The 27,719-nt window shown below is 43.4% G+C and overlaps 1 protein-coding gene across 1 annotated transcript in view; it reads left to right on the top strand.

The window, feature by feature from the left end:
* The first annotated feature begins 18,736 nt into the window (after positions 1 to 18,736).
* Positions 18,737 to 27,719, top strand: part of Casp8ap2 (caspase 8 associated protein 2) — a 44,386-nt gene continuing 35,403 nt past the window's right edge. The window contains exon 1 of the mRNA XM_059254074.1: positions 18,737 to 18,834. The gene's annotated coding sequence lies outside the window, so the exon portion shown is untranslated. The remainder of the gene's footprint in view (positions 18,835 to 27,719) is intronic.

Below are 27,719 nucleotides of genomic sequence, written 5' to 3' on the forward strand. Positions count from 1 at the left end.
TAATTAAAACATACAAGTTAATATGTTTTCAAAGTTAAGCCTAAAACAAGTAACTAAATCAGATATATGTAGTTGGAGTTTTCTCCAGTCCCACTTGGACCCACAGCCGCTCAGACCCAAGTAAACACACAGAGACTTATATTATTTATAAACTGTATGGCCGTGGCAGGCTTCTTGTTATCTAGTTCTTATATCTTAAATTAACCCATTTTTATAAATCTATACCTTGCCATGAGGCTCATGGCTTACTGTTACTTTACATCCTGCTCCCCATGGCAGCGGCTAGCAGCGTCTCCTGACTCAGCCTTCCACTTCCCAGAATTTTCCTCTCTCTTTGTCTCGCCTATACTATACTTCCTGCCTGGCTACTGGCCAATCAGCACTTTATTTACCAATCAATCAGAGCAACACATTCACAGCATACAGAAAGACATCCCCAGCAGATATACTTAATAAATAGATGGTCCTCAAACTCTTCAGAGATCTGCTGGATATGGCATTTAAAATGTTTAATAAAAAAGCTTCCCATGAATGGGAAGACATGCCAGCTCTTACTGGAAGCCCTGAGGTCTCTAAAGAAGATAGCTGGAACACAACAACTCTACCTGGATTATGCTAACATTAACCACTGGGCAAAACTGCCCCATCCCTTGCCTGCCACCAGAGCTCTGCCCAAGCTGTGGACACTGTTGAGTTGATTCCCCTACTCTGCCTGATCAAAGTAAAGTCAGTACCTGTCTTAGTTCAATTGCTGTGAAGAGACACCATGACCGTGACGGCAACTCTTATGAAGGAAAGCATTGGACTGGAGTGGCTTACAGTTCAGAGGTTTAGTCCATCATCATCATGGTGGGACATGGTGGAATGCAGGCAGACATGGTGCAGGAGAAGGAGCTGAGAGTTCTATATCTTGATCTGTAGGCAATAGGAAATGAACTGTCACACTGGGCGTAGCTTGAGCATAGGAGACCTCAAAGCCCACACCTACACACTTCCTCCAACAATGCTATGCCTCCTTATAGTGCCATTTCCTTTGAGGGCCATTTTCTTTCAAACCACCACAGTCCCCCAAGTTCCTTGTCCAAAGGAAAAATCTCTCAGACATGAGTCTGGAATCTGAAGGCCAATGCTTCCCTGTGTGGCAGCTGAAGATTAAATGCTGTCCCGTGTGACAGCTAAAGACCTATGACCACTGCATCAGCAAAGCCATGGAGACCACAGGAGCCTAGCACAACAGTCTAGGAAATGGGTAAGTCTTTGTCATTTTAACTGCTACACAGGCCATTTGGAGTATAGCTCCTGTATAATTTATCCTTCTCAGATCTCTGATGAGTTTCACTAACTATATCTAAATTTTGGTCAGCTTAATAGCAGCAAGCTTACCAGCTCCTCCCCCAAGGCCACAGCTGCCTTCTCTTCACATGTAAAATCCAGGCCTCAGGCCTCAGGCCTCTCTTTCCTAGAGCTACTAGGTCTCCAGCTGAGGCAGACAGTTGACATTGCAAGTTAAGCTCACAGATACTTTTAACCCAAAATGGATTTTGGGTCCCCAAACTTTTACTATGACTCACAGGTGTGAGTTTACTGCCTGTTCTACAATGTGGATTTCAATATGGATTACAAACAGTGGTAATGCTAACATATCTAAAACTTTTATCTCATTTTTTTTTAAATGCATGTAAGCTTCAGAGAGTTGACTTCAATCTACCTCTCTCAGGTCAAATGACTCCAGTTAAGTAATAATAAATTTCCCCACCTGCCTATTCCTGACAGTGGGATCTCTCTCACTCTCCTCTGGTCTTGGGACTCCCTCCTCCAAATACTAGGGTTGTGGGCCTGGAAGTTTCAAATGTACACCCTGGATAAAATATTTTTCCCTAAACTCCTTAACTTTACCTTCTGTCCCTAGTCTATCTGTTCCAGCAGATTTCAAATCAACTACAGACTGCTCCAGAAACTTGCCAGTTCCAGGAGTCCCCTCAGAATCTGCATCCTATGCAGCTCCAAAGTGGCTAGCCCCAGGTGGTCCAGCCTCACAAACTGCCCCAAAGGGGCCAGGACTTCCTTAGCCCCAGATGGTCCTACAGAGCCTGGACCCCAAAATATCCTCCATTCCTCTCTCGCCCTCTCCCCTTCTCTCTCTCTCTCTCTCTCTCTCTCTCTCTCTCTCTCTCTCTCTCTGTCTCCTCCCCCCAGCCTTGGCCAGCATTCCAGCTTTCTTGGATTCCCTATTTAATATAGCAAAGTGACTGCCAGGTTCTCCCAGCATCACTCAATCCCTACCTGTTACAGGGTATGACTGATAAACCCGACTCCTACCCTAAACTTCTCCAGCCCATGGGCTGGTCAGCCCTTCCCTGTATAATCCAGCCATTTTGGTTACCTGGCTCTCTTTGATCTATGTTTTACTCTCCTGATCTCTTGGTCTGGCTCTTCCCTCTCCCCTCCCCCATCTCCTCACATGTCTTGGTTTAGGGTCATGTTCACATTAGACTCTCCCAGATATATCTGCCTCTAGCTATGCTCTTCCTTTTGTCTACAATAAACCTTCTCATATACCATACCTAGGGGAAGTCATGTCCTTCCTTTTTTATTCCTTTTTGTTGTTCACCTAGGAGCCATATGATGGTTTGCATAAAATGGCCCCCATAGACCTATAGGGAGTGGCACTGTTAGGAGGTATGGCCTTATTGGAGTAGATGTGTCCTTGTTGGAGGAAGTGTATCACTTGGGACAGGCTTTAAGGTTTCAGATGCTTAAGCCAGTCCCAGTGTCTCATTCTCTCTGCCTACTGACTACAGATTGAGATGTAGAATTCTCAGCTCCTTCTCCAGCACTATGTCTGCCTGCATGCCATAATGCTTTCCACCATGACAGTGGAGTAAACCTCTGAACTGTAAGCCAGCCTCAATTAAATGTTCTCCTTTATAAGAGCTGATCATGGTGTGTAATGGTATTTGCTCTGCCCATGACCTTGGGCTATATGGCCCAAAAGAGGCAGTACTTCTTGTCTTGTATGTCTCTTGTTGATCTGCATTCATTGGCCCAATGTCAGCCTTTGCCAAATCTTCTGCATAATCCAGAAAGTTGGGACCTTCTGTTTGGGTCATTCCTAGAAGAAGTATTATTCCTAGGAGAACCCTGTGTACAGCTTCTTCCTATATGGCCTGGTTTACCACAATTAAAACATTTGGCACTTTTATGTCTCTTTATGCCTTTGGAAGTTGCCTCTCCTTTCCAAACCTTATCATTATATTTAAGAGACTCAACATTGATTGTGTGTTGTATCCATTCTTCTATGAATGCTGTTCTGATCTTTAAAGGTGCAAGTATCTTTTTGCATTCTAAATTAGCATTTTCAAAAGCCAAAGATTAAATAATACTCATCTAACCTCTTGATCTGATATTGCACTGTTTACAACTTTAGTCAATCTTTGTAAAAGTCAGTAAATGGTTCTTTTGAGCCTTGTATGACCTTGATATATATATATATATATATATATATATATATATATATATATCAGTTGATTTCCCTAGTTCCAGAATCTTTCTCCAAGCATTTAAAGCTGCCTCATGGCATATGGATGTTATGCTCATCAAAGGTAAATTGTTTATTTACATCAACAAAACAGCCCTCACCAAGAATTTGATTTCGATATCTCTCTCTCTCTCTCTCTCTCTCTCTCTCTCTCTCTCTCTCTGTTGTTGTTTTTTGAGACAGGGTTTCTCTATGTAGCAGTCCTGGCTGTCCTGGAACTCACTTTGTAGACCAGTCTAGCCTGGAACTCACTGGGAACCACCTGCCTCTGCCTCCCAAGTGCTGGGATTAAAAGTGTGTGCCACCACTCGGCTATGATCTTGAGAAATCTTAAAACCTCTAATCTTACCTTGCTACTCAAGGGCCTTAGCTTCTTCTTTCAACCAGCTTGTCCATTGTAATTGTTGACTGTATTCTAATAGTGCTGATACCAATTGATTCCAGTCATTTGGTGTGATCCTATTTCTAGAAGACCACATATTTAACATCCGTTTCACCATATGTAACTATAGCTTCCTTGATGTCCTTTAAATCTCTCATATGTATAGGCTCCCATCTATATTCTACATATCCTTCAGTATATTTATCAGTTGCTGGCCTTTCACAAATAGTAACAGGATATAGCATAGCAGGGGAGAAAGGGGAGCTTGCAACTTTTGGTAAGTTATCTCTAACTCTGTAAAGTACTGGCAGTGTTGCCTCTCCTCTAACTTCTTCTGTCTGTGCATTAACACTTTTACTATAAGTTCTAACAGGGTCTTGTAAAGCTTGAAATCAATTAACCACAGCTTTCTCTAAATTCTGTACATCCTGTACAGATTCCAGTGACTTCATGGAATCAAAATTTTTCTTATTTTCATCATTAATATATGATTCTAAAGATTTCATTTTATCCATTAATGATGACTTTTCCTCCTTAGAAACTATCTGTATGGCATGGAGGTTGCCCTCCAAAATTAATGTTCTGTCTGATGGTTATGATAAACAGCACTGGTAGTGGCACTGGTTACCTCGTGGAAAGGTCATGGTTATGACAGAGCCCAATGCTAGTTTTAGAGCTTCATTAGGAGGGAAAAAGGGGGAGAAAGAGGGGAGCCAGGCCTAGGGGGAGGGAGCAGAGCAGAGAGCAGAGAGAGAACACAGAGAGAGGGTGGGAGCCCGCATCTGGCTTTTCAAGGCAGGGACGTAGTCACCAGTGCCTGCTGATAATGTAAGATGCAAGACCCTAAGCTGTGCATGTACGGGAGTGAGTGCAGGAACCTAATACTATCCACTAATTTTTCACATTTATTTTCAATAGAATTAATTCTGGTTGTTCATTTACCATTAGTAGATTGTTTGGACTAAATTTCACGTGGTAAACTAACAGATGCCAAAGAATGAATCCTCTGGGTTAATTTCTCATACCACTTTGCAAAGTCTGTATCAGTTCAATTAGTGTCTCATACATCAAACCATGTTTTTAAGAATATGATATGAATAACCATGATAATCACCATTAAAGTAAAAATTATATTCATCCCAAGAAGATCATATAAGTCTTGCAAAATTTCATCCATGATAAAAACAAGTTTTAAAATTCCTGAATGGTTATATTATCCCCCATGACATAAGAGAGATTTTAAATTTGTAGAGAAAAAATTGTATTTATGTATTTTTAATTAATTAATTTATTTATTTATCAACTTAAGGTGTAAAGCTATCAAGTAATTTTCCTCAGATAAGATCCTCGAGGGATTGTCCTAAGTGTCCTAGGTGTCCCAGGTGTCCCATGCTCTTAGTTAACCAGGTAGGCCAAATGTAATGATTTTTGGATATAGTAGAGATGTTTGGCCAGCAGGTGTTGCAGATGTAGCAGGTGGTTTGGGCTGACTCAAGGCTCCCGGAGTGGGCTCCTGTGAATTAAAGACTCACCCAGGCAACCCCTACCTGGTACCGGTGAGTACTAGGCAAAGCTGCCAGGATCACAACAGATGAGGCAATACACCAAATGAGTTGGGAATGCTAGCCTGGCAGGAGCCACCTGTCTGGGACACCTGCAGACAGCCTCAGAGCTGTCTGCACACAAAATGGCAGCAGAGTTGGCCGCGGGAGTTTCAAAAGATGGAGTTGGCAGCAGCTACACCGAGCAGTTTTAAAAGAAAAAGAACAGCCTGCTGGCACTCGCTGACTTATAGGCCCTGGTGCTTAAGTGGAGCAGAATGTGCTCAAACTGCAGCGTAGGCGTACTTTGCTGAGGGCTTTGTGCTGCTTGCTGTGACCCTATCCGACCACTGGCTCACACTCTGCTCCGTCCTCAGGCTCCCTCAGCCTGTGCTGGCCTGGAGGGCTCCCTCAGCCTGTGCTGGCCTGGAAAGTGTCTGGGCTGAGGTGGGTAAGTGCCAGGTCCCCGCTCGTGCAGTGGATTTGGGACTGTGGAAAGCAGACACTGGGAGCCCCAAGACTCGAGCTGGAACCAGGTGACTTGTGGGTGCTATATAGGTGGGCTTGCAGCCAGTGCGCCAGCCTCTGAGCAAACCTGGCGGGCTGCCTTAGAGGCTGTGGACAGGAGCCACAGGGAGTGGGGAGTCTTTTTGTCACGTGGGGGCCACTTGTTAAGATCAATCCACATGAGTCTGTTTAATTAATAATAGGAATTTATTAAGATATAAATTAAGGAAATACACTCATGAATACAGTATTCAGTAAACAGCAGATATCGTCTTCTGTTCTGTCTGGGAGTGAATGCACCTGGCCGTCTGATCACTCCAGGAAAAAGGAAAAAGGAAAGATGTGACCCCTCTCCCTTTCCTTTTAAGAGTTCTCATAGGAAGGCAAGAAGAACCTTCTCTTTTGGGCTGTGTAGCCCAAGGTCATGGGCAGAGCAATTACCACTACAGAACTGACTGAAGACGTCAAGAAAGAGTGCTTTCTTTATTTATTTTTGGGTTTTTTTTTAATTTTGTTTTGGTTTTTGAGAAAGGATTTCTTTGCAGTTCTGGCTGTTCTAGAACTAGCTCTGTAGACCAGGCTAGCCTCGAACTCATAGAGAACAACCTGTCTCTGAGTGCTAGGAATTAAAGGCATGAGCCACCACTTCCTGGCTTGAAGCAGTGTTTTGTTTATGAATCAATAGAGTGCCTTAAACAGGAGATAGTCTTGACTCTGTTTCAAACATTTATAAAATCTGTAAAACTGGCATTGTTCTGGAATATTTTTACAGACAAAAGTAGGCTCTAGTTTCATGCTCCATAAAACTGCCTTTAAGCAAGCACTGGACATTCTGGGGACAGGTTTTAAAGATGAGTGCCATTAAATGACATAGTATCCATGCTAACATATTTTAAAGAGAGATCTTTATGAAATGAGTAATTATATCTTCCCAGGAGTGTGGTGATACTGAAGTGAAATGTGTCTTCTTGATCTACTCAGCACCAAAGTATGGCAGAGCTTGATAACCCTTCACTGAGAACATTTGCTGTGGTTCTTGGCTTTACACTTTGTCCATGAAACAATGATTTTTTTTATTTTGTTTTCTGGTCATGAGTCTCTGCCTGCATGTATATATATATGTACTATGTGCATGGCTGTGCTGTGGAGGCCAGAAGAGGATGTCAGATTGCTTGGAACTGGAGCTACAGGTGGTTGTGAGCTGCCATGTGGGAGCTGGGAACCAAATTCAGTTTCTCTGTGAGAGCAGCCAGTGCCCTTAACAACTAAGCCCTCCCTGAAGTGAAGATTCCCCACCCGCTCTAGTAAAGATTTTTGACATGAAACAAAATCCTTGTCTTGGAAAGAACCAGATATTAATTAATTAATTAATTAATTAATTTGGTTTTTTCAAGACAGGGTTTCTCTGTATAGCTTTGGTGCCTGTCTTGGAGCTCACTCTGTAGACCAGGCTGGCCTTGAACTCACAGAGATCCGCCTGCCTCTGCCTCCCAAGTGCTGGGATTAAAGGCATGCGCCACCACCACCCGGCAGAACCAGATATTGATAAGTCATCCATTGAACTTCAGTTGTAAGCCACTTTAAATGGTTTCCTGGTATTTGGGGGCAACATATAGTCTTGGAACTTCTTTTCTACCTTCATCAATAGAGGTTATTCTAGAAGATTTCAAACTGGGTTCCTCAGCTGAGTTTTGGGTTGGAGGAGGTGGGGAAATTCAGTATGTACCCCTTGGACTCGTCACTCTGTCAGCTACAATCAGAAGCACTCTGTCTGTTTTATAAACCTGGACATGTGTTTTATTATTGGGATTAACAAGGGCAAAAGTATGCACAAGCTGTGACCTCTGGGATATGTCTGACTATCCCCCAAATGTATTCCCCACAACTCTGCTCAGGACTTAAACCAGGGGTAAAGTTTTTACAAAGTCAGTCTTGCTACACCAGGCAGGGGACAAAAGCTGGATTTTAATATCAAAACTTCAATTCCACACCTTCTGGGGAGATTTCCTAAGGAAATGTGGCCATCTTAGTCAAGGCTGAGGAAGAGGTGCAGGTCTGTGGCACTGGCAGGGACATAGACTCTGGGAATCCTCAGCTGAAGCAGTGGCAGGAAGGGGTTAGGGTGGGTGTTGTACAGGAAGCTCAGGTTTATGATGCAAGGAAAGAAAGGTAATGAAGGGATGGGACACACAGGGCTTCAGACATCTGAGACCTCAAACTTGACTGGGAAACCAGACTTAGTCCTCCAGGGACTCGGTGACCCAGCTGCCTGCTGGTGGCTTTGCTTCTCCAAGGCCTCCTGGTCCCTACTCGGGTAACCTAGGAGCCTCAGCATGCCTGCCTGGCCACAGGTTCCCTGGGGCCTATAAAATGACCCTTGCCAGGATGTTGGTGTTTCTCAGGCAATGTGGCTTCCTCTCTCTCTTCTTTTCTTCCTCTTCTCAGCAATTCTGCAGCTTGGAATCCACCTCTCAGTGACATCAAACTCCATCCAGGGGGAGGAGTGCCAGGTGGGGTGCCACCACTTACTCTGAGTGACATCTGGCAGCCCCGAGTCTGGGAGCCATGAATCCAGAAACCATGAATCCAGAAACCATGAATCTGGCAGAAAGAATTCAGGAATCATAAACCCAGAGACTGGCCTGGCTCTGCTGTCCTAATGCTGGCATTAAAAGCACATGCCACCATAACTTTTATGTCTTAATATCAAAAATATTCATTAAATGTATGGAATTAATTACTTTGCTTGTAAATTTTGTAATTAAATATTGAAAGTTCCTTGGACAGTGTACCCATTACTACGCAAATACATGTATGCATACACAGTATGCTTTCCCCTTAGTTACTTCTGGGAGTCAATCTGTTCTTAAGCGTAGGGAAGCTTCCTCCTCAAAGCTTCCTCCTCAGCAGATGGGAACAAATACAGAGACCCACAGCCTGTAAACAATATGTAGAGTGAGAGATCTTGGAACACTCAGCTCTAATGGGATGTCTCATCAAATCCTTTCCATCAGGGCTCAGGGAACTCCACTGAAAAGGAGGCAGAAGAGCCAGAAGGGATGGAGGACACCAAGAAAACAAGGCTTTCCAAACACAGCAGGACTGATGCACGTACAAACTTAGAGAGCCTGTGGGTGGCAACGTGCAAACAGTCCTAGAGCTAAAAGGAGACGTGAACACAGGCCTCCATCCCTAGCCCAGAAGCCATCTCCAATTGACAACCACTTGCGAATGAAAATTTAGTTTTCTTCAAGGGAGTCTCACTTTGGGTAAACAAACTACTCTTAAGGGTAGGCTACATGGACAGCAGTAGATGGTCAACAGAAAATGAACTTAGTGGCATCTTTGATGGTTTTATTTTATTTTTTATACCTTTTTTAATGGGATTCCTGAGTGTGAGAACAAGTGGCTATCCACATCTGTATCTGTTTCTTGTGCCTTTCCTTGGCTCTTTTCTTTCTGTTTTGTCCTATTCTGATCTGTTAGTTTTATTATATTATATTACATTTTTTATATTGTGTGATTATTCCTTAGAAGCCCATTGGTTTTCTAATGAGACACAGAAAGTGTCTCGATGGGAGGTGAGGTGAGGAGGAACTGGGAGGAACAGAGGAAAGGGAAAATATAATCAGGGTATATTGTATTAAAAATCATTTTCAATAAAAGAAAAACAGTTTGACTCCTCATCTATTTATCTTTCATTGTCATCCTTTATTTTTAAAAAAAACTGTCCAAAAATAGAACATGCAAGAAATATTAGTGATTTTACATTTACTCCTACATTTTTTAAAAAAGATTTATTTATTTATTATGTAATGTTCTGCCTGAACATATGCCTGCATGCCAGAAGAGGGCACCAGATATCATTATAGATGCCATGTGGGTCCTGAGAATTGAACTCAGAATCTCTGGAAGAGCAGACAGTGCTTTTAACCTCTGAGCCATCTCTCTAGCCCCCTACTTCTATATTTTATATGGAAAAGGCCATGCTTAGACATGTGCCCCATAGCTATGGTTTAAAGTGATCATTGGATGCTAGTGCTCGAATGAAAATGAGGACTTGATCACTTGTCTTAGGCACAGTTTCTATTGCTGTGAAGAGACACCATTGTAGGCAGAAATTTTCCTGTGTCCCACAGCCGCTCAGTCCTAAGTAAACACACAGAAGCTTATATTAATTACAAACTATTTGGTCTACTGCTCAGGATTATCATTAACTAGCTCTTACAACTTAACTCAACCCATTTCTATTCATCTGTTTTGCCACGTGGCTTTGTGGCATCACCAGTGTTTCATTACATCTTGCTTCCCTAGCAGCACTCGGTGTCTTCTCTGACTCTACCTTCTTCTCCATGTCTCTGCTTGGATTCCCCACCTGGCTCTATTTTTGCCTTGCCATGGCCTATAGCAGCTTCTTTATTAACCAATAGTAGCAACACATATTCACAGTATACAGAAAGACCATCCCATAGCACTTCCCCTTTTCTGTCTAGTAAAAAAGGAAGGTTTTCATTTTAATATAGTAAAATTACATATAACAAAACAGTTATCAAGCAAGAATTATAGTTACAATATCTAGTCCATTTGTATTTAGCAATATTAGAGAAAATATTCTATCATCTATCCTATATTTATAAGTCTAAAGTTTCATATCTTATTTCCTTTTTATTATGATTAAGGAAAACTATAACTACCTAGTCTTCAACTCCATCAAAGACCCCAGAAGGATATAATATTACCTAAGTAAACAGGAAATGCATTGTAAGCAACTTCCAAAATTCTAGAAATGACAGAGGCATCTGGCTACCTGGACAGCCACCCAAAGTTCCTCTGCAATGTTGGGGCATCCATCTGTTGAGTATGCTTTTTTTTTTTTTTTTTTTTTGGTTTTCCAAAGGTTTTTCTGTATAATAGTCCTGGCTGTCCTGGAACTCACTTTGTAGACCAGGCTGGCCTTGAAAATAGAGATCCGCCTGCCTCTTGCTCCTGAGTGCTGGGATTAAAGGTGTGCACCTGACTCGAGACACGATTGCTCCTGGCAGCACTGATCTGCTCCCAAGAGAATATTGGGCTTCAAAGACACTCTGTATGGAAGTTTGTCTTCTTCTTGTCAAAAAAAATTGGCCTGCTTGGCAAAGAACTGCTCTTGCTTCAGCTGCTGACTGTATGCTCTCTGTCCTTTCCAGATGAGCAGGACACAAGGAAAAGCAACTGCTGAACCTTGCCAAGACAGGGTAAGATGGTCTTTCAAATTTCCTGCTTCTGAAAATGGTCTGTCAGATATTCTAGGCCTATAGCCAAAAAATGGATGCCCCAACAGTGCTGAGAAACATTAGGTGACTGTCCAGGCTGCCAGCTGTCCCTGTCTATTCTTGCATTTTTTCAGATTTTGCTTGCTTTCACTTCCTGTTTACTCAGGTAATATTATTTTCCTTCTCAGGTCTTTGATGGGGTTGAAGACTAGATAGTTACATTTGCAATACTCATGTGTCTTAGCTAAGAACATATTAGGTACTAGAGTTAGATTCTTCAAGATAGGACAGCTATTTGAGTAAACTCAATAATTTGCCACTTACCTATGGTCTAGACATATCTGGACATTTAGGATGTTTTCTTGTTTGATGTTGTTTTTGTTGGTTGTATTTCCATTTTTGTTTATGTTATCACCCTTTGTTTCTCCTGGACAATACTTGATAATCATTCATTGTGTATATAGTTTGCGTTAGGTTTAGAATCTTCTTATTTAGACAAAAAGGGGAAATATAGCAGTATTTGCTCCACCCATTGGGCTATACTGCCCTGAAAGAAGCGATGCTTCTTGCCTTTGTACGTGACCTCTTAAAAGGAGAGGGAGAGGGGTCATGTCTTTCCCTCTTCCTTTTTCCTGGTGTGATCAGACAACCTGGTGCATTTGCTCCTGGACTGAACAGAGGACGGCTTCAGCTCTTATATTTGTGAGTGTATTTCCTCAATTTATATCTTAATAAAATCATATTACCCATTAAATAGACTCACATAGATTGATCTTAACATAGTTCCTTCCCCAAATCCAAGACATGAACTGCTAACATAATGTAAGCTCTTACTCTGGAACTTAGTGCTAGGCAACTCCAGCTCCCTGAATCTGCTCTTTTCAGACCCCACCCCTCAGAAAGCCCACTGAGGGTCAGCCCCTCTGCCAGGGCTGCTCAAGACCATGCCTACAGGATATTTGGGACCTGGTTGCTGGACCAGCCCTGTACTCTCCCTCCTGCCTTCCCAAAATTCACCCTGGAGTTGCTTTGCTCTGTTGTTTAAACCTGGACTTATTGATTTGGCTTGATTGGCTTATTGCTTCGGCAGAGGATAACCACTAATGGGGGATATTTTTTACTTATCACTTAGTAATATGAATTTATTCTACATAAGCCTGGAATTATGAAATGATGTATATGAAGTGAGTTATTATCATATTGTTTGCATTTGTCAATGTATCTACCAATAAGAGATTGCTGCAGATCTGCTTGGGTGAGGGATTCAGGTTCAAAAGAGGATGTGTGGAGGGGAGTGTGAAGTGTTGGGGGGCTTGGGGGTGTGGAGGACCAGATAGGACATGATCTGAGAGTGAATATCGATGACTGCCAGCAGCATTTAATTGAAAAGAGACTACACTTTTTTTTTTGGTTTTTTTTATTTGTTTGTTTGTTTGTTTGGTTTGGTTTTTCGAGACAGGGTTTCTCTGTGTAGCTTTGCGCCTTTCCTGGATCTCACTCTATAGACCAGGCTGGCCTCGAACTCACAAAGATTCACCTGGCTCTGCCTCCCAAGTGCTGGGATTAAAGGCGTGCACCACCACCACCCAGCGAGACTACACTTTTTATACTCTATAGTTGCACATAGGATTAAGTGGGAGACAAGGGGCATGTGAACTGTGTTGTGGCTTGAGATCAGGGAATGGAGGAAGCTAGCCTTGACCTTGGCAATAGACACCAGTGATATCCTCTTGCCAGAGATAAGAAGAATGACTCCATTCCTCCCAGGGAATGGAGACTCTTACCAAATGCCTGACTTTGGGAAAAGGGTTTCTTCTGGGGACCAGACACTATACTACAATTTCTTAATCTTACTATATGGGCCTGTTCCCCTCATAATGCTCTCAAAATGGAAGGTCCTGATGTCTTACTCTTTTCTCATTATACCATACCATTCTGATTTCTCTATATTTATTAACTGACCTCTTGTCTTGAATGGCCTCAAGCTCTGGATCTGAATTGTAGGCATTTCATCCTTGGGATCAGGTGTGTCTAGTAAATCTCTAACTTTCCTGTTCTTGGTGTAATTAGGAGGGCACAATGGAATTCCTGGTTCAGGGTCAGCAGGAATTTTTTCCAGAGAATTATTTTGTTTAGAGAGGCAACCATTTTACACATTGTAATCCTTTGCCAAAGCCCACACAAAATTTCCCAAAGGGAAGGGCTAAATTAATATTGAGAATCATTAAAAATGAAAGTCAAAAGGCTACTTCCTGCAGGCATGGGACGATGTGGGGAGGGGCATCAGGGAGTCAGTGGGCTCCTGCTCAGTGGGAGATATGGATGAAGAAGCATTCAGTTAGCTGTCATCCTGGAAACCTCAGGAATCTATTTCTTGAGGAAGTGGAGAAAAAAAATAGGTTATTATCATTGGTCCTATGAACAGGACTAGCCCTGAGGAGAATGGAGATTGTCAGTAAGAATAGAATGAAGATGTGCCCTTGTTATATTGACAAAGATGAATGCACAAGGCAGAAGATCAGATAGGCCCTTCATTGGAACATCTTTGAAGACTGGAAGATGGAGGGTCCCAACTGTTGAACAGACCAAATATCCTGAATAGGTGTCCACTTGAGCCTGGAGAGATGGTACCAGCATGGATGTCCCAGGAGCTTGGCAGCCGAAGGGGTGCTGAGGATCACAGTATAAGGTCCTGTCTGTCAGGGCTCAAGAGACTTAGGAGCTAGCTGTTTGAGGAATACTCAGTACCCTGGGTGTGGGAGTCCAGATCTCACCTTTCGAAGAGTTCTTAGGTGAAAGAGAGAGGATTAAGAAAATATCAGCTAGAACTGGGCAGTTGTGGCGCACGCCTGAAATCCCAGCACTTGGGAGGCAGAGGCAGGTGGATCTCTGTGAGTTCAAGGCCAGCCTGGTCTACAGAGCTAGTCCAGGACACGCTCCAGAGCTACAGAGAAACCCTGTCTTGAAAAACCAAAAAAAAAAAAAAAAAAAAAAAAACCAAAAAAAAAAAAAAGAATATATCAGCTAGAAAGAGAGACCTAGACAATGACAAGAAAGACAGAAACACAGGATAGCTTCTGGAGGGCCTGGGTCAATATCCAATAACTCCATCCTTTATTAAAAAGGGCTTTTTATGATATACCAAGGGGAGAGGCAAAAGACCTCTCCTTTGCAAGATCAAAGCACACTGTACAGCCAAGTATAGACCCTTTTAAACACCTGGTAAACATAACCATGATCAAATCATCTCCTTATGCAGCCCTGCTGGGTAAAGCAAGGTCAGATTCTCTGACCTTGAATAAGGTCTCACTAGATAGCCTCTGTGGGCTCCCACACCTGGGGAGAGTGGGGCATGCTCAGGGGCAGTTGGGTCCATTGCTGTGGGGGCAGGGAGACAGCTGTCAGCATGTGAACGGAGAAGGGACCTCAGAAGGGAGAGGTAGGGTAACCTCAGAAACGGAGAAGGGACCTCCCAGCCAGTAGAGGAATTTTGGCTGGGAGGTATTGATTGAGGAGGAAGGGCCTTCCATAAAGGAGCTCAAAGGGCTTAGGCCTGTAGGAGAGTGTGGGGTGGTCCAGAGGCAGGTAAGACCAATGGGGAGAAGGGAGGGCCAAGACAACCTGAGTTCACTGGAGAGCTTGGTGAGCTGTTGTTTGATGAGTCCATTGGCTCTCTCATCCTTTCCCAAGGATTGTGGATGGTAGGGTATGTGGAGCTTCTAGGAAATGTTGAGAGCTTCTGATACATGCTCCATGACCCTGGAAGTGAATGCTGGCTCATTGTTTAATCTGTGGCATGCCAAATACACAGATGATGTGGTCCAGGAGTTCCTGAGCCACCACACCTGCTATTTCCCTGGAGGTGGGGAGTACTACTAACCATCCTGTAAAGGTGTATGACTAGAAAAGAGTGTGAGAAGAATCACTTTGTAAGAATGCAGGCAAGTGACATGGTCTTAAGCAGAAAGGAGGGGGTCCCATCTACCCCATGACAGAAATTGCTGAGGGAACTTGGGGACCCGAGTGAGAGGTTAAAACAGAATAGGTAGCGCCCATGTCCACTGGAAAGGTGATGGACCTACCGGCCACCTAGAGCTTTACCCTAGGCTCAGTGAGGGTGATGGGTGTCACCAAGTCTAGGTGCCATCAGTCCTCTACCAGGCTGAGGAGTTCGAAGGCTGGACGAGTATCAGATGCCAGTGTTGGTGAGTCTGGACCTCCATGGTGTGGCATAGAAGACAAGCCTACACAGGGGCATTCCAATTTCCAGTGTCCAGGCTGTCAACAGATGGGGCATGGCCTCATCAGTGGCTGAGGGCCATGGCAATGCCATGACTAGTGGCCTTCCTGGCCACATTTGTAGCATGCTCCTGGTGGAGTTGACTTGGGCTGAGCTCCAAGCTCAGCAGGATGGAGCCTCATGGACTTCCCCAGTCCACCTTGTGAGGGCAATGGTGACCTCAGGGCAGCTGCCAAGGTGTGGGCTTGGAGTGTATAGCCTTCTGTTGCAGCCAAGCCTGTCAGGAAGACTTAGATGCCTTTTCTTGGGCATTAAAAACCTTAAAAGCCGTTTCCACCAATTCCTGTATGGGGGTTTGAGGACCCTCCTCCACTCTTTTTAATTTCTTTCTAATATCTGACACTGACTGAGAAATGAAATGGGCAGCCAAGACTGTGGCACTGCTGGGAAGGTGTAGGGGACCAGCTCTGACCTATCCAAGGGTTCTTGAGAGAAGGAGTGAGGAACAAAGAAGTATTAGATAGAGATATAGATGGAGACAATGAGAAAGACAGAGACACAGGATAGCTTTGGGAGGGCCCTAGGTCAATACCCAGCTACCTCAAATTTTATTCTAATGGCCTTTTTATATACTACCAAGGGGAGAGGCAAAAGACTCCACCTTTCAAGATCAAAGTACAACATACAGCCAAGCATAGACCCTTCAAAACTCTTGGTAACCACGCTCCTACCCAAATCATCCTATTATGCAGCCCTGCTGAGTGAAGCAAGCTCAGATTCTCTGACCTTGAGTATAAGGCCTTACTAGGGAGCCTCTGTGGGCCCTCACAGATTTCCCCCTTCTTATAATATAAAATTTGGCTACCAGCCACTGGCAAAAGAGGGTGCAGAGCTTAACTTTATGCAGCTCTGAATCAGCTTTCCACTAAGAGCTTGCAAGTAGCTGGAATAATCAGCAATACACCTGCTCCTTATGGCTGCTATACCTCCTAGTAAGGGAGTAGAGAATGATCAAGATGGAATGGACTTTTTAAATGGGTCCAGGATGTCTATAGCAGTTTTAGCTGCCTCAAACCTTTTTTTTTTTTTTTTTTTTTTTTTTTTTTTTCTTTTTTGGTTTTTCGAGACAAGGTTTCCCTGTGTAGTTTTGGTGCCTGTCCTGGATCTCGCTCTCTAGACCAGGCTGGCCTCGAACTCATAGAGATCCGCCTGGCTCTGCCTTCCCAGTGCCACCTGGCCCACCTGCCTTTTTATAATAATCAAAGACTCTGGAATGTTGGGATTCCTGTCCACTCCTCCAGCTACATGACCGCACATGCGCAGTTCAGTAGCCAAGAAAGGGGCCTTACATCCTACATAATCCGTGCACTGCGTGATCATGTAATTTACATGCAGCATGATCATGCAATCTGCACATGCGTGGCGTAGCTCCATAAGTCCATATGAGTATGTGAGGGTAATCCTTAAGAAGTGGGACACAGACTCCTCCCCCTTCTTCATCTTCTTCTCCTCCCCCACCCTCTCTCTCCGTGCACATGTCTTCCACAGGCCTGGTCATGCTCTCTTCTGTCCCTCTCTTCTCCTAATAAAACTCTGCTCTGATATCGGTTTTTGTCATGCCTCGTGACTTTTCCTGGCAGAGTAAAAGTACTGCATTGAAACCAACAGATTTACCCTGAGTTGAAAGTCTATCACATCTGGCAGACAGGGAGATAAAGAGAGAGGGGCAAGGGGGGAGGTAGCTCGTGACCAGAGGACCCAGGCCCACCAGGCTGGGAGCTTAGCCTCTCTCCTGTGTTTCTGCACCAAGGTTTCAAACACACACACACACACACACACACACACACACACACACACAGAGATACACGCCATCATAATAGGTTTCTCTGTGCACACAGTAAGCCAGATAAAGCCAATTGAAAAAGTATAACAACGGGTTTGTTTGAGCAAAACAACTCCTAGGCAAGTTCTCCCCTCCCAGAGATCGAGGTTGGAGAAGTCACACCCCCAAACTAAAGCAGGGAGACTTTATAGGTTATAGGTGAGAGGTGATGATGTGTCTGCCACAAGCTGGGTTTGTAACCAATTATGGTCAAAAGCTGAGCATTTGAGGCAGGGACGTGGGCTGCTGGCAGCAATGGGGGAGGAAGTTGCAATGTGGAATGGAAATGGGCTTTTTGGTGCCTTTTCTGAGAGAGAGATAGGAATAGGGCTTTCTGGATCATGCAGGAGGGAGCTGGAGGTTGCAACTGAACATCCGGGCCTTTTTGGGTATATGGGCACTGGTTCAAACCTGGGTACTTCCTCTTGGCAAGGGATGATGTGGGGAGAGGGAGTTAGGAGTCAATGGGCTCCTGCTCAGCAGGAAGTATGCCTCCAAGGAAACACTGTCATCCAGACACAACAGAACAGATATACATATGAATGCAAAGACTGATAGCACGCATAGGACCTGCTGGGGTTCAAGCCAGAAGAGCCCTAACCAAGAAGCTGTTTGCAATTGATACCTGCTGGGAAAGGGAACATCAGTTTCTTTCATGGAGTGTCACTGATGTCAGCCAAACTCAGGGGCAGGCTCCATGCCCAGGAGTAGTTGGCCAATACAAAATGTATTCCATGTTTTTGTGTGCGGCCTTTTTGTTTCATTTTGCATTGTCTTGGCTTTTTATTTATTCAGCATTACTGGTTTCTTGTTTCTCTCTTTTCTTTTCTTTTTTTTTTTTTTTTTTTGAGAGAGAAAGAGAACGTGAAGTTCAGTGGATAAGGAGGTGGGTCCTTAGAGGAGCTGGGGCAGGGTAAAAACGATAAAATATTGTGTGAAAAATATTTAATAATAAAATAATAATAAAGCCTCTTCCACCCCACTAAATTAGCATCACCTTCTTAGCGCTCCAAAAAGTCTGTGCTACATTTACCATCCAAGATGGCATCTAAGGGTCAGCATGAGTGCTGTCTAGCGCGTGGCTGACACAAGCTACGGAACAGAACTAAGTAAGTCTTCTCCACTAGCTCTCAGCGAAAAGCGCTAAGATCCTCCACCCTTACTTTCCCTTTCATTAGCGTCTTCCCAGCCCCGCCCCACTTCCGCTCTGGTGACGCCATTTCCGTGGAGAAGTCCCGCCCCGTCGCCACTGGGGTCGCCTTTTCCCTGAAGAGCTGCGGTAGAGTACCAGAGTTTGGCGCCAACTGGGGTTTTTTTTTCCGCCTTTCATGGCGGGAACTGGCTGTGTGCGCCGAGACGTGCTTTGCGTCTTATCCGATTGGTTGTCGGCGCTCGGTCCCGCCCTGGCGTCCTTCCTGCGGGCTGGGATTGGTGGAGCCCGCGGAGCGCCTGGCGTCCTGAAAGCGGCCGCTGTGCGGGGCTGACCGGCCGGGTAAGTTCCTGGGTTCCTGTTGCGGGGCTGCGGGGAGAGGGCTGCCGGGCGCCGTCTGGGACGGCTGGGGTTGTGGGCAAAGGGCCGGGCCTCAGGGCAGCGGCTGCCGTCCTCGGGGACCGCCCTTCGGAGCGTCCAGGAGGGTGCTGGGGCGAGCACACGGAGCATCGCCGGGTCTCCCGGGCGCTCCTCCCCTCCCCCACTCGTGTCTCCTTGGTCTCTACTCCCGAGCTTTCGGTGAGTGTGGAGAAGGGGCTGTCCCGAGTGTCAGGCGCTCCCTGACGCGGGCTGTTTTCCAAGCTGGTACCTTGAGAGAAGTTGTGTATGTTGGTCTCTGCAGCGCCCAGAGCCATCCCTGACATGGTAGCGAGGGTGTGGATGGAGAATTTGCAGGAACCCCAGCATTTATGCTTCAGGAACAATTTGGCTTTGACTCCGACTCTTGGACTTCTCGGTCTGCTGTGTTCTCTCCACAGCACCAACACCAAACGTTTTGCTTAAGGCCTTTTCCCCATGAGCCTCAGTTCCTCTGGAAGTGAACAGGCCATTAGGCAAGACTTATTTTTTTTCATAGTATTTATTCCCTGCCGTCTTACAGGAAATGCCCAGAGATTTGTATTTTAAGGAGTGGACTTGACTTTTTTTTTTTATCATCTGGCTGGAATTTAATCCCACTATAAAGCTCTCCACTTTATAGCTGTTGGTCATGGCAGATTTCCTCATCAGCTGTCAGTTTCCAAATCTAGTTAAACGGGATAAGGAATAGTATGGACCTAGTAGGAACTTCAGGGTGATTGAAAGTAAATCAATACTTGAGCATTTAGATCAATACATGGCTCATAGTAAAGGTGCATTATACGTTGCTTTTCATATTTGTCTTTCTCATCCTCAGAATCTAGAACTAGACTTACCTCACCTTTAGCTTTTGCATATTTACCCCCTCTACAAATATGTTTTTTTCTGCATTGAAAAAGTTTGAACTTCCTTCAGACTGCTTTTTAAGATAGTGACCTTTCAGAAAAGACCAGATGACCTCCGTCTCTATGCTTTTGCTTATGGATCTGTTGGAGCTGTCTCTCCAGATACATGGGAGTCAGCCTGGAACTTAAAGAAATTTGTTTTTGGTGCTAGGGACTGGCATGTTCAAAGCCTGTGAGTGTGCCAGCTGCACACTGCTGAGCAACATTCCAGCCCAGCAGCTGTTGCTACTCATTGGCTTCTCATCTACATTTTTCAAAGATGTCCTATTCCTCTCAATAGTAACTCACTGTGTATCTTCAAATGGGAGCTGAGAGGAAGTGGAGAAAGCTCTCTTTTCTTCCACTTCTCCCTCCTTTTTTCCTAAGGAGACTCACTGATTTTGTAATTTTTTAATATACCTGTCACCACGACTCTGATGAATCCCAAATCATTATACCTATCATGGTAAGTCTTTTTTTGTTTTTTGTTTTTTGTTTTTTCCCCAGACAGGGTTTCTCTGTGTAGCTTTGGAGCCTGTCCTGGAACTCACTCTGTAGACGAGGCTGGACTCAGAGATCCACCTGCCTCTGCCTCCCGAGTGCTGGGATTAAAGGTGTGTGTCACTACTTCTGTCTTTTTCTTTTAAGAAAAGACTGTTAGGTATCTAAGTCTATTTTCAGTCCTGTTAGACATCTTCATCTGATTGTTGTACAAATGATTCACTGAACCTTTTTTTCTCCGTTGCCAGGAAAGCATGGCTTCCACCTTGTCAGAGGCAGAAACTTGAGAATCATCTTTAACTAATTTGGAATTTCATTAGCTCATCAAATTATTATTTTATTACTTATCAGTATGCCAGGCTGTGCTAAGAGCTGAGAATGGTGTTGAACAGAACAGAGATGATCCTTATCCACAGGGGACTTACTGTCAGCAAGGTGGACATTTCTTCCCGAGTCCCACAGAAATGGAGGTGTGGAAAGAAGTCATGTAGGGAAAGGACACAGCAGTATAAGTATATATAACAGTGTCAGGTGAGGTGGCACACGCCCTTAATACCAGTGCTCAGGAGGCAGAGGCTAGTGGATCTCTGAGTTTGAAGACTGTGTGGTCTATAGATGAAATTCCTGGACCACCAGGGCTACACAGAAAGACCCTGTCTCAACACCCTTGCCCCTGTGTCCCCTAAAAAACAAAAAAGAATGTGTCAGAGATCCTGATCTAGTGGAGAGAGAGAGAGAGTGCCTAGGGGACAACATTACTTAAACCAAAATATCACATTTAAATGATGGTAGAGTATTGAGCAGACAGCACTTTTCAGAGTCATTGATTGGGAGAGAACAAGCAGCATGTTCATAGAACGGAGGAAAAGCCAGTATAATGAGAGCATAGACTGCTGGGGAGTGGAGAAGAGTCACACAAAATACCTCCGCTTCAGTGGTTCAGGCTGGTCACACAGGACCTCAGCAGAATTGTTAGCAAAATGTGTTCATTGTCCTAAGATCATCAAGAAGCACCCGAAGGTTGTTAAGAACAAGAGCATGATCAGATTGGTATTTTGAAGACAGCTCAGGGGCGGGTGAGAGCTCAGCCAGTAGAGATGGCTGATGTCAACCTGATCACCTGACTGAGGTCAACATACATGGTAGAAGGAGAGAACAAATTCCTACAAGTTTTCCTCTGACCGCCATTTGTGTACAAACACACACAATAAATAAATAAATACAAATATATATGTGTGTGTGCACACACACATATATATTCTAAAGATAGCTCAGGTTATGGTGTAAAGAAAATTTCAAATAGGAAAGAGTTGGACATTGGAATAGATTGTACATGAAATATTACTGATTTACCCCAGAAATCTCTCAGATTTATACTTTTGTCTTTATTTTGTTAAGCTCTTGACTCCTCATTTGTCTTGCACACTTTTGTTCTGCTATTTTTTGAGACAGGCCCTCACGGAGGTGCCTGTCTCAGCTTTCCAGCTGCTGGGACTAGAGGTGTGTGCCACTTTTGCATGCTTTGGATGATCTTTTCTGTCTGGCTCCTGGCCACTAGTATCTGAAATGTGAACTCGATAATGTTAGCCTCTTCTTTAGGATTTCAGTGATACTTCCCTCCAGTCCTTACTGGAGAGAGCTCAAATATCTTGATCACATAAACTACTTGTTTCTCTAAAACCTCTCGTTCTAATGTTGTGTTCACACATTTTAAACTGAACTTGGTTGTGAACTCATAGATAGACTTGGTAGTAGAGAATAGATCTGGTGAGATGGTGTCAGGCAATCTGCTTGCAAACAGGATCCTAATATAATCAGACTTCAGAATTTTAGACTTTTGGAAATAGTAAATAATAAAGGTGGCTAGAAAGGTACCAGTGTAAATCAAAGTAAGGAATTTGGCAAAATTCCCTAGATGTTAAGTTAAGGGAAGGTTTTTGAGCAAGAAGTGATACAGGCAGTGCTTCTGTAGAAGTAATCAGTATTGTTTGTAGCATGTGCTTGGAGGAGCAAAGTAAGTAGCAGCAGGAGAGCCTAAGGCACATTGACATGGCAATGAATGAGGTTATATGGAAACATGTGGCAGAGGTGACATCAGTAGGCTAGAGTGTTAGTACCTCATAAAAATAAAGATGCCAGGTTGTGGTCAGACACTAATAGGTTGTTCTGGACGTGGTGAGTGTGCACTTTCAGTGGAATATATTTGTTTTATTTTTCATCTTATTACTAACTTGCTTTATAAAAATACAAGCAGTTATCAATTCTCAAGTACTCCAAGGAGGCCATAAGGCAGTCTGTTACCCTTACCTGCCCTTTTCCTCTGTGTCCTATGCTCCTCCTCCCCATCAGTAGTTAATCCAAGGAGATAATTTGTGTTAGTGGAATTAGTTAAAGATAAGATATTAATATCTAAGTTCATAACCTTTGGAAATTACTCATACAGTTGTGTAAGTACATTTAGGATTTTGTTACTGACTTTGTAATAGCCATACTCTGTGAAATTCTTTAGATGGGACTTTTTCATGGTAGATAAGACTAAGTAGGTTTTGAGTGAGACCAATGGAGTCATCATAAAAGTAAACTATGAACTTAAAATATATTCTGGCTCCTTTAGTCTTTTTTTGTGTGGGGGAGGGACAGTGATTGCCTTGTTTTTTAGTAAATACTTGTGTTCATATGTATATTAAGTATATGAAACACAATCCTTACTTTCAGGTCATTTGTGGTCTAACTGGTATCCGCTGGTCACGTTGTTATTTAGATTATTTAAAAATGTAAAAACCAGTTCATTATGGTTCTGAAAGATGGCTGTCTTTATACCTGCTGTCTGTAACTATATAAGCATATATGACAAAAGAGACTTTAGAGATACGATTAAGGATTTTGTTTGCTTTAAGGTAGAGTCTCATGTATTCAGGCTGGCCTTGAACTAGCTGAGCCTCTGCCTCTGAGGCAAAGACTCTACTGACTAGGCTACATCCCCACTCATGACTAAGGATTTTGAAGTGGGGAGAATTATCCTGCATTATCCAAGTGATTGTAGATTCTGCCACACAGGATCTGATGAGAAGGAGCAGGAATGTTCTTGTGATGACTGGGGCCTAGAGAGAGCACAGGAGGCTAGCATGCAAATGTAGTTCTGGAAGCAGAGGTTGGAGAAGAAAGGAGATAGATGGTAGGCCCTTGACTCTGAAGGTGGAGAAAGGAGGCTCCAGCTCGGGAATGCAGGTGCTTTTGGAAGCTGGAAAGGGTGAACAGCCTCCCTCAACCCCATAGAAAATGCAGCCCTGATCACACCCGATTCTAGACCAGATTTTTTTTTAACCTCCAGAGCTATAACATAATAATTAGTGTTATCCAAGCCACTGTTGGGTATAACTTGTAAAAACATCAATAGAGAGCTAATATATACAGTCTCATTGTTCATATTTTCATGTATCAATAGCTACATGTGCTTAACAGCTACTCTATTGGAGAATATAAAGCATTTTTACTGTCAGAGGAAGCTCAGTTTGACAACACTGGTGTAAAATATTTTTATTATTTTGAAACTGTGTATATTTGTGTGTGTGTAGGAGGGGGGTATGCATATGTGAGTGTCCATGCCCGAGGAGTCCAGAAGAGGGTGTCAGATCCCTTGGAACTGGAGTTTTAGGTGAGCCACTTGATGTAGGTGCTGGGAACTGAGCTCTTGTCCTCTGCAAGAGCAGCAAGTACTCTTAGCCGTTGAGTGCCCCAACTACACTGGTTTAAAAATAGTCTAAGCATGCAAAATAAAAATATCAGGTCTAAGCCTCGAATTATTAAATCAAACCCTTTAATGAGGGCATGTCTGTCAGTCTTGTACTTTAGTTCTTCCAGGTGTTGATTGTGTAAGCTATCATCTATGGAAACAAATTAGGGGGCTGGGGGTAGCTTAGTTGATAAACTGTTTGCTGATTAAGCATGAGGATGAAAGTTCAGATCCCTAGAACCTGTGTGAACAGCCGGGCAGCACATACCTATGATGTGAGTGCTGGCAAGGCAGAGACAGGTGGATACCTGGAACTTGGTGGCCAGCTAGTATTGCCGAATCAGTGAGCGATCCAGAGATCCTGTCTAAAAAAATATGGTGAAGAGAGATTAAGAAAGACACTCAATGTGTGCATACATGCATGTACCATCCACACAGGTACATATGTACACTATAGCAAATTATTGTACCAGCTGTTGCTGAATACAGTAAGTTCAGTGTGTTGATGGATAAGAGGATGAGGCTTAGCTATCTGTACACCAAGGTCTTTTCTTCTGTGGTTGCTCTGCTTGGGAAGACAATCACCATTCTGGGAGGAAACAGAATGATCACAGTAAGACACTGTAGATTTAAGTAATACTTTAGATCGTGAGACTGACATACTGCATGCTGCATAAGGGACAACATATAGTACTGTAGAAATTGTGTATACAGCCATTTCTGCTCCAGTGTGATATGTTTAAGTTCTCTTCATTTTTGTTTGGTTTTTGGTACTCAGAATTGAGACCAGAACATTGTGTTTGCAGAGTATATATTGTACTACTGAACCATCTTCTCCATTCCCTGATACACACACACACACACTCAGTACAGATACAAATTTTTTTTTCTTTTTCTTTTTCTTTTTCTTTTTCTTTTTTCTTTTTTTTTTTTTGGTTTTTCGAGACAGGGTTTCTCTGTGTAGCTTTGCGCCTTTCCTGGATCTCGCTCTGTAGACCAGGCTGGCCTCGATACAAATTTTTTTAAACTTAAAAATTTGTAGTTAGTTGAATTTCTGGATTCCTATCTAATGTTTAGAGAAGGCAAAGTGTACTTTTGGCGATATTTATTTATTAGGAATTCTAACATGCCTTTAAAAATTATTTTTATTATTTTATGTGTATGTCTGTGCACTGCATGCATGTCTTGTGCCCACAGAGGCCAGAAGAAGGTGTCAGATCCTCTGAAACTGGTGTTACAAATGGTTGTGAGCCACCATATGGGTAGATTTTATCTTGACTGATTTAATGGCTCTGGCTTGTTTTATGTTTGTTTGTTTGTTTGTATGTTTGTTTGTTTAATTTTTCACAGTGTGAAGAAAACCAGGCTGAAGCCCTTGTGATACAAAGTCTGACTGTATTGAGATGAGAGGTAGAATAGAGAAAGAAAGATCTACATGCAAGCTCAGATCCATTCTTAGGATTGCTGTGGTTTGGGCAGTACCATTGTGGTACAAGATTATTCTTGCAGTGCTGTCGAACCCAGAACTTTGCTCACACCAGGCCAGTTAGTGCTCTGTCACTGAGCTGTATACCCAATGGTGCAGAATTTTAACCTGAGAAGATTTAACTAGACATCAGCATCTGTAAGTTTGACAAAAGCTACTAGACTTTTGTCTCAAGTGAGGAGAGTGAGGAAGAAGCTGGCCATCTTGGAAATTTGCCACCTTTATTACCTAGCCATGACCCCATCCTCTGTTTGCCTACAAAGGAGTCTGTTGTCTTAGTTAAGGTTTCTGTGAAGAGACACCATGGCCATAGCAACTTTTATAAAGGATAACATGTAATTGTGGGTAGCTTACAGTTTCAGAGATTTAGTCCATTATCATCATGGCTGGACATGGCAGCATGCAGGCAGATACTGTGCTGGAGGAGCTAAGAGTTAATACATCTTGATCTGCAGGCAACAGGAAGTAGTCTGAGACATTGGATGTGGCTTGAACATATATGAGACCTCAAAGCCTACCCTCACGGTGACACTTCCTCCAACAAGGCTACACCTTCTAATAGTGCCACTCCCTATGAGCTTATGGGGGCCAGTTACATTCAAACTACCACATCTGTCTAACTCCTGGCCTCATTCCCCCTCTCAGAGATGACCCTGACTGCTGTTAGGGAGTTTGGGGGCAACGACCGCTTCACACTGACAAAGGATCTACAGAGGTAGGCAGCTGTCAGAGTGCTTCAGGAGGGTCTATCTAAGGGACCAGGATAAAGCCTAATCAGTGGCAATGATCCAGAGCTTAAAAGCAGCCATTTGGTGATGCTGTGTATCTTTGGAGCTTGTCATATATGGGAAGTAGCATCTGTAACATATAAAAATTGAGACTATTAGTAGTACTGTAATTCCTACTGAGAGTACAGTTAGAAATATAGCAGAGGCAGTTTTGCCCTTATTAGAAGAAGAGAACAGGCAAGAAAACGATCCAAAGGCTCCTCAGCAGGCTTTGTTATAGATATCAATGAGATTGATGATATCTCTAACACCATTGTCTACCATAAAATATATGTTGTTGGAGGATGGTGTTTGGTTCAAGAGTTCAAGGAACCTTTCATCAGCCAATTTAAGCTAAGAAGTTGACCATTGAGTTGCTTTTACTCTAACCTCATGGGGAACATTAAGAAAAAAGGTTAATGAGGAAAATTTGATGTTATGGTTGACCTAAGTTTTATTTCATAAGGTGAGGCATAATTTTGTAGCTGGTTGGACTGTGTACCAGAAACCTTTTTAACCGGGATCCTGTAGAGGCAGTTCCTTACCAGCAAGAGATTCCTCTGCCCATGTATCAGCTGTAATGTCCAGTGGAGGTGGATAGTATGGGCCAAACCTGAATGAAATCAAGGTTTCATTTGTTGAAAGTCACAACTAGTCATCAGTATCTTTAAGTCTGACAGCAGGGTATCTGGCCGTCTCTCCTTTAATCAGGGGACATGATTGGTTAGGACACAGGATATCGTATTATAGCTCTTCCAGAAACAGTGTTATCAGGAAGAGAATTATTAGTGGGAAATGGTTGTCCAAATAACATTTCATGGTTGACTATGACGTCTGAGGACTGTTAAAAAGTCATGTGTATTGATCATATTCCTGGTTATGCTTTTCCTTTTGGGTGTTTAAGACCATGTAGTGGCCAAAATTAGTCACTTTTTGCTGTCAAGGCCTCGGGTTACTTGGGCTTGGGCAGAGCCTCTGATTCCTAGTCTGTCTTGTCAGTTAACCCATCTGTGTGAAGATACATCAAAGGCCCTGCTGGACCACTGTTTCATTTGAAAGTGTGGAAGACTTTTTCCTCTTTGTTGACCCTCTCTTTGCGGACTGAACACCGGTTAGAGTTCATTCAGTGGCGTTTCCATGACCTTCATGAACAAGAACAGGTGACTTTCCACAGTTACAGGACACTTAGAGATATCCCACAGTTCCCTGGGACTTAGTTGACCTTGGAGAACAAGGGGGAAAATAGTCTCCCTTTTAATTCCTCTTACTACATAAGTGTTGACCTCCATATAACGGTTCTTGAACATCCAGAGGGTCAGTTGTACCTGTTTATTATTTTTAATTAGTCTGTAATGTTTAGGTGAAGCGTGAGCAAAAATTAAGCACTTTTAAAATAACTTGATTAGACACATCTTAATCTACTACACACCTAAGTCTCC

This window comes from Peromyscus eremicus, chromosome 2, assembly GCF_949786415.1.
Source record: "Peromyscus eremicus chromosome 2, PerEre_H2_v1, whole genome shotgun sequence".
Lineage (NCBI taxonomy): Eukaryota > Metazoa > Chordata > Mammalia > Rodentia > Cricetidae > Peromyscus > Peromyscus eremicus.